We start from the raw sequence: 7471 nt of genomic DNA, 5'->3' as shown, positions 1-7471 counted from the left end.
TGGCTTCCAGCAGCCTGGGTTACTATTTGCAGGGTGACCCCCAACAGACTCCAAATCTCAGATTTCCCCCAAAAAAACATGTGTTCTGCACTGTCCATTTCTCTCCTGGACAGTTAAGATATAATAGGTGTTTTGCCCCTCTAATGGGATCAACATACCAAAGTCTGCTACCTTAAATGGAGTTACCCAAACAATTCACAACACTGGATCAGTTTTGATTAAAAAATGAAACAAGTCTATTTAACTACAAAGAGAGAGATTTTAAATGAGTACAAGTAATGAGGCATTAAAAGCAAATATGGTTATAAGAAAAATAAAGATAAAACACTTTCTAAACTTCACAAACTAGACTTGGTTCAAGTTGAAATCCCTTACCACAGTTTCAGTACACTGCTGACCAAACTCTGGAAGGCCAGGACTTTGCTTCCAAAGTCCATAGCTGTCATATGCGTTACGTGAGTCGACATCATCATCAGACTCCTCACTGTCAGTTTGTAGCTTAAGGTGTAACTCGACTGCCAAACATGATGTGCTTCCGAGACTCATCAGCATATTCCTCAGCACTTCGGGCTCCATTCCTGCAGACCGAAAGGGAAGACAGAGCGTGGAGTACAAAAAACGTTGAAAGATGGTGCCAAATGTGGATGGAAGCACAGGGATTGCTCGGATGCAAAGAGATTCATCACGGGGCATTGGGACAGGACCCAGAATGCCCCGCACCCTCTCTCCCCCGCACCCTTCCCACAAGCCACAGCGCCAGAATGGGAAGAGGTGCTCTGTGGGATAGCTGCCCATAATGCTCCGCTCCCACTGCCGCTGCAAGTGCCGCAAATGTGGCCACGCCAGAGCGCTTGCATCTGACACTGTAAAAACACTGCAGCACTTTCCATACTGCGTTCTCCAAGGGCTGGTTTAACTCACAGCGCTGTATATCTGAAAGTATAGCCATGCACTTAGTGTAGATTTTAACGATGGAGTGAAATGCAGAAATAAAACTATATGACTTTACATTCATATTGGTCCTCAGAGCCTATTGACTTCCATTCACTTCAATGGCCTTTTCATCAGGCCCTTTGTGTTTGAAATGCTAAACCTATACATAGTGAGGGACAGAATTTAAAAAAAGCTGGCAATCATCCACAGCTTTATGCGCTCAGTGCCTTTAATCAGTGAGGATTCAATTTTTCCATCTTATTGACTAAGGGACTACTTCAGCTGTTATCTAGTATGAGCCATTAACATTTCCTTTCCTTTGTAGAAAAAGTGCATTGAGATGATATTGTGAAGTAGGCAACAGTTGCTCGGGCATAGCAAATGAAGAATTTCTGGTCTCTTAAGGAAATGCGGTTTAACTCCCTGGCACTGTCAGTGATGAGTAAGCCTATCCCTTCTATAAAGAGGGTACAGCTAGGAAAGTCCCTCCACAAAGTCCTACTTATCTGTGTTGGGCCAGATACATCTCAGCCCCTGCTCTATCCACTTTGTGTGGTGCAAAGGAGACATAAACTGACCACAGATGGCCAGCTGAGAATTCCCCCAGCAAAGGGGAATTCTCCATTGGCATAAAACCAGAAGAGCTGGCGCCCATGCCAGCTGACCCCACCACATGCTGGTATAGGGGGCCATGTAGGCATAGGGAGGAGTGCGGACAAAACAGAGCTCCATGACGCTAACCCTTAGCTCACAATACAAGAGAGCTGCCTAAAGACTGCTCTAATGTTCATCAGGGCCAGGGTTAGGGATGACCTCTCCCTTGTCAAGCATGTGTTGATGCAAGGAACCTGGCCCCTCATTTAAAACAACCTTTATCTGTTATAACATGCACATTACGGCTGTATGTTTTTATGGATTCTTATAGCTGTAACCCCTTGGTCTTCCTCCCCACCCCAACCACACAGGTTTGTTCCCCTTTCATTGTGTCACATCCAAGGCCAGAAGGGACCATTGTGATCATCTAGTCTGACACAGACCAGAGACCTTCCCTGAAATAATTCCTAGAGCAGATCTTTTAGAAAAACAGCCAATCTTGATTTAAAAATTGTTAGTGATGGAGAATCCACCGCAACCCTTGGTAAATTGTTCCAATGTTTCATTACTCTCACCATTAAAAATATATGCATTATTTTCAGTCTGAATTTGTCTAGCTTTAACTACCAGCTATTGGATCTTGCCTTTCTCTGCTAGACTGAAAAGCCCATTATTAAATATTTGTACCCCATGCGGGTACTTATAATCTATAATTAAGCCCTTTTATTTTCAGGTTAGACCAATTTTTACCAAAAAAAATCCCAGGTTTTACAAAAAATACTTGTTTTTTTTCCAATTTTCAACCTACTTTTGTATCATTTAAATATATAAAAATAACTTGTTTTGTTAGGAAAATACAATACATTGCATGAGATATATGTATTACGATAACACATTAGTCTGTGTGTACATGCAAAGCTGCCAGTTGAAGTAATGTATAAGTTTAGAACAGGGGAGGGCAAACTACGGCCCACGGGCTGGATCCAGCTCATTGGGGCTTTCAATCCGGCCTGCGGGATTGCCAGACTTGTGGCGCCGCGGGGCTAAGGGAGGCTCCCTGCCTGCCCTGGCCCCACGCTGCTCCTGGAAGTAGCCAGCACCAAATCCCTGCAGCCCCTGGGGGAGGGAGGGTCTAGAGGGCTCTGTGCGCTGCCCTCACCTGCAGGCACTGCCTCCTGCAGCATAATTGGCGGGGAACGGGGAACCGCGGCCAATGGGAGCTTCGAGGGTGGTACTCACAGGCGAGGGCAGCGCACGGCGGAGCCGCCTGCTCCACCCCTCCCCCAGGAGCCACTGCCGGACATGCTGGCCACTTCAGGGAGTGGCGTGGGGCCCTTTCATTGTGTCACAGCGGAAATTAGGTTCTAAGTTTTTTGCAGCAGATGCCATGGACCAAATTGTCTGCTGGTGAAGCTCTATTGATTTCAATAGAGTTATGTTAGAAGAAAATTTTGCCTCATGCTTTCTTATCTGTAGTGTGACACACTTTTGCTTGTAGTCACTGTACCATTAATTAACAAACAATAACAATGAGGTAATTTCTGAGAAGGAATGAAGCTTGGTCTCCTTTTCTATTGGTGCCAAATGCACCCACAAAATGTATAATGAATTGCTGATGGAAGTCTGAGACTTACCTCTCTAATTACCTGACTTGCACTTATGATTGAGTAGCCAGAAGCACAGGTACTGATTTATGCTTGCAATTCAGTTGCAGGTCCCTATGAAACTGAAAGTTGGCCTTCTCCATGGGCTGAGCACATTAGAATATCAGGGTTGGAAGGGACCTCAGGAGGTCATCTAGTCCAACCCCCTGCTCAAAGCAGAACCAATCCCTGATTTTTGCCCTGATCCCTAAGTGGCCCCCTTAAGAATTGAACTCACAATCCTGGGTTTAGTAGGCCAATGCTCAAACCACTAAGCTATCCTTCCCCCCATAGATCTGAACGTCATTGAGAAACAATGAACAGGGGACCCCAGAAAGAAAAGAACACTTTGAATGATAAAACAATGATTAATATACATGAAAATCTGCCATGACTAAAGCCTTCTTTTCCTCTTACTAAAGCACACTGGGTGTGACAATTTCATATTTCCATTCAGTGCCCTGTCTCATAGATTCTTTTCAGAGACCCCTTGTAACTCAACAGACCTTGTCTACAGTTCCTCAGAAGCAGCATGTTCAGATGTAAAACACCATTATTGGAACCGTCAGGTGTGGCTTTATCCTGTTTCTCTCAGACATCCGCTGTGAAACCCAAATGAAGTTTAAAACTAAAAAACCCCTTAATACCAAACTTAAGAGGTCCACCAAAAAGTGTCTTACCAATTAACTGTATAATCCTATTATTGCAACCCTTGTCCATTCTTCCGCTTTTCTCTTCCTCTATCGGTTTATTATTCTTTTTAATGTGCCATGCCTGAATTTAGATGTAAGCTCTTCCAGACAAGGACTGTCTTCACTTATTTCTGTGAAGCAACTAGCTTACATTGGGGCACTCTGAACTCATAAATAAGACCCAGATTCTCAAAGGTATTTAGGTTCTTCACTTCCATTGAAATCAGTGGGCAAGTAAATAATAATCATCAATACCTTATATAACACGTTTACAATTGTATCTCTACATCAGAACTCATTCAATTAAGTTCATGATCCCTGGGTACCTAATTTTTTTTTCTTTTCCATCGTGTTTGCATGGCTACACATTGAGCATTTTAAACAGTTCTTTAATTCTTGTATGTAGTTAATATATTTGGTTCAAAAGGCTCTCCTGTCCCCTATGTTGTTGAAAACAGATATTTTATTATGCTGATTATGTCTACAGCAGAAAACCACAAAACTGTATTGTCTTTGAACATGGTTGTGAGCAATTGAGTTAGATGACACAATGCTGACTACGCTTCAGCAATCAATGTAGACCAGGATACACAATGTTCAGACAAGTGCCCTACAAATGCTACGTTATAGTGGTCAGTAGTACATCATCTAACTTGATTGTTCAGACGGTATTCAAATGCAGTCAAATTTGTATAGTGTAGATCAGTCCAGCTGGTTTCCTTATTTCTCTGGCTACCTTATGAAACAGTAGAAACACACAAATGTCAGAATGAGAAAGAAATATTGTGCAAAACACAGAGTCCAGGAACATCCACATTGTTCCTGAGTGCAAACACATTATCTATTCCCATTCAGGACCATCGAGAATACCAAAAAAAGAGTGTATTATATTGCCTCAATAATGAACATGATAATAATTAATTTCTTAGTACTTATACAGTATTTTGTATTCAAAACACTTTATGGACATTAATTTCAAACAACTCCAAGACATAGTTAGATATTAACAAGGCAGAGGGAATGACCCAAAATGAGCACAGAAGATATTCAAGGACCAAATACCAGAAAGCAAGATTAGTTAGATAAGGCTTGTGTGGCATCACACAAGAAAACATTGCACTTCTTAATAATCTCCTGAACATATTCTGGAATTTCCCCTTGAAAGAAAGCTCTGAGGGCTTTTTCTTTTCTGAGTAGGCATTTGATGTGAACATACAAGAGTGTTTTTTCAGTATTCGGACAGGAAATCACACGAGAACAATATAAGGAACTAATTCATTACCCAGTGAATGTTGTGGATACAACTGTTTATATCAGCTTGGTCGGATGTTTCTGAATCCTATTCTTGATTTTTGCCAGTGACTCACTGTGTGGCCGTTAACAAATCATTTGGTCTCTCTTATCAAAGATAAAATCAGGACATCTGGTCACCCTAACTCTAGCCAATGACGACTAGAGAACTAGTGAAATTGTGACATCACAAGATCCAAGTGAGTGAAAGCTGAGCAATTGAAAGGTACAAGAATTTAAAACTCTCTTTGTTTTTGTTAATGCCTATTTAACCTTAATGCAGCATTGCAAACTCTCACAATTTTATCACAAGTCTTGAAATATTTGGTGTTGCTCTTAAAGCCCCTGCACATGGAGTCAATTGATTACATGAGAATCTCAGCTTTCATTTTTTAAAAATGGTGGTTGTGGAGAAAGGCTTGCAAATGTGTATAACCTAGAGTTTCAAAAATCAGAAGGCAAAGAAATGGAACCCAGAATTTATTATTTCCAAACCAGTCTCATAGTTTCTTCAGGCCTGACTCATGAGTTTGGAATACCCGGGGTTAGCAATGGAAATGGCTAATTAACATAAGTATTTGTTAGAGAAGTATCATCCTCACTCCTTTTCTGTTTAGAAGTTCATAATAAACATTTTTGAGACCTTTCAACGTGTCAGAAAAATCGGACACTCTGGCTATTTCGAAGGTTAAAAAAAAACCAAGGAAAAAACTTTACAAAACTTAAAACTGTGGTAAACAGAGGGGAAACCCAAACCCACCCATTTAACAAACATTTTCAGGTCACCTCTGGGTTTCCCTATTAGAACTGATCACATTTCCTTTTTAACAAAAAGTATTTTAGTTGAAAAATAAAATAAAATATTTTTAAACATTGTTTTAAGTTTGTTATAAATATTTTGATATGTTTCATTTTTCCTTTCCTTTTTCTACGTTTTTTTCTGAGTCATTTTCCAAGAAAAAAAAATTCTTCTTCAAAAATTACTAGAAAAAACAAAGATAGGAAAAAGAGAAGGAATGAAAAAAAAGAGAACATAAATATACTTTTAAAAATTGACAAAAACATTTAAAAATACCTCGAAATTGATCCATGTAAAACCCATGAAACAGAAGCAACTTCAATACGTTTATTCCATTTTTTTAGATTCAAAGTATTGTGAACTTTCACAATTTGATCGCATGTCTTGTGACATATGGTGCATTTCTTAAAGACCCACATCCTGGAATCAAGGGATCAACAGAGGATCTTGGTTTTAATGTTTTTTTTAAATTTCTAGCTCTGGTGGTTACAGAGAACAGCTAGGAAAAGTGACTCCTAACTCAGAGGCAAATAATTATTATTTCAGTATTGCCAATCTCAAGAGATCAAAAATCATGAATTGGACTCCCCAAAATTATGAGATTGGCCCCAAAATCATAAAGCTTTTGTTTTTTTAGAAAAAGGTTATATTGTGTTTTTTAGTCCCGCAGACACTCCCCTGGCATGGCCAGGGTTTTGACAGCAGCGCAGGAAAACATTTTGTGATTTGTGATACGTTCACCAGCGGCCATATTGCACATTCAGCTCTCCACAGATCTTCACGAGTCATGTGAGCACTGGCAAGCCTGCCCCCATCTGGGAGATGCTCCAGCTTTGCCTGGGAACCCCCCTACCCAATTGACTGCTTTCCCCACTGCTCCTCCTCCAAGGCAACCGCAGCCAATCAGAGGGGCGGCAGAGGTGGGGAGAGCTCTGCCTGCATCCCACAGGACCCCACATTGTTCTCACAGGAGTGGAAGGGGCACAAATGGTTGCATTAGCTCAGGGCAGCTCTGCCGCTCCTCACCTCAGCAACAGACTGGGTGAAAAGCTGCTGGAGCTGTGGGAGGGACAGAAGTGATGGGCAGTGCAACGGCAGCTAGAGTTGCCAGGCGTTCGGTTTTCAACCGGAATGTCTGGTCGAAAAGGGACCCTGTCAGCTCCTGTCAGCACCACTGACCAAGCTGTTAAAAGTTCAGTCAGTGGCGCAGCAGTGCTAAGGCAGGCTCCCTGCCTGCTATGGCTCCACGCGGCTCCCGGAAGCAGCGGCATGTCCCCTCTCTGGCTCCTACACATAGGGGCAGCCAGGGGGCTCCACATGCTGCCCCTGCCCCAAGTGCTGGCTACGCAGTTCTCATTGGCCAGGAACCACGGCCAATGGGAACTGCAGGGGCAATGCCTGCAGACGGGGCAGCCCAAAGCACCCTCCTGCACCCAACACCCCGCATCCCCAGCCCCATCCCAGAGCCTGCACTCCCAGCCGGAGCCCTCACCCGCTCTTGCATCTGAACCCTCTGCCCC

The 7471-nt window shown here is 42.5% G+C and overlaps 1 protein-coding gene across 2 annotated transcripts in view; it reads right to left on the bottom strand.

Moving 5' to 3' along the window:
• Positions 1–270: 270 nt before the first annotated feature.
• Positions 271–7471, bottom strand: part of METTL18 (methyltransferase 18, RPL3 N3(tau)-histidine) — a 32040-nt gene continuing 24839 nt past the window's right edge. Inside the window, exon 7 of one of the 2 annotated variants that reach the window (XM_073356379.2) lies at positions 271–578. The gene's annotated coding sequence lies outside the window, so the exon portion shown is untranslated. The remainder of the gene's footprint in view (positions 579–7471) is intronic. The other variant, XM_078854047.1, reaches the window with a different exon arrangement.

Source organism: Lepidochelys kempii, chromosome 8 (assembly GCF_965140285.1).
Source record: "Lepidochelys kempii isolate rLepKem1 chromosome 8, rLepKem1.hap1, whole genome shotgun sequence".
NCBI lineage: Eukaryota > Metazoa > Chordata > Testudines > Cheloniidae > Lepidochelys > Lepidochelys kempii.
The sequence above is the reverse complement of the archived record's forward strand: the minus strand, read 5'-3'. Positions and strand labels throughout refer to the sequence as shown.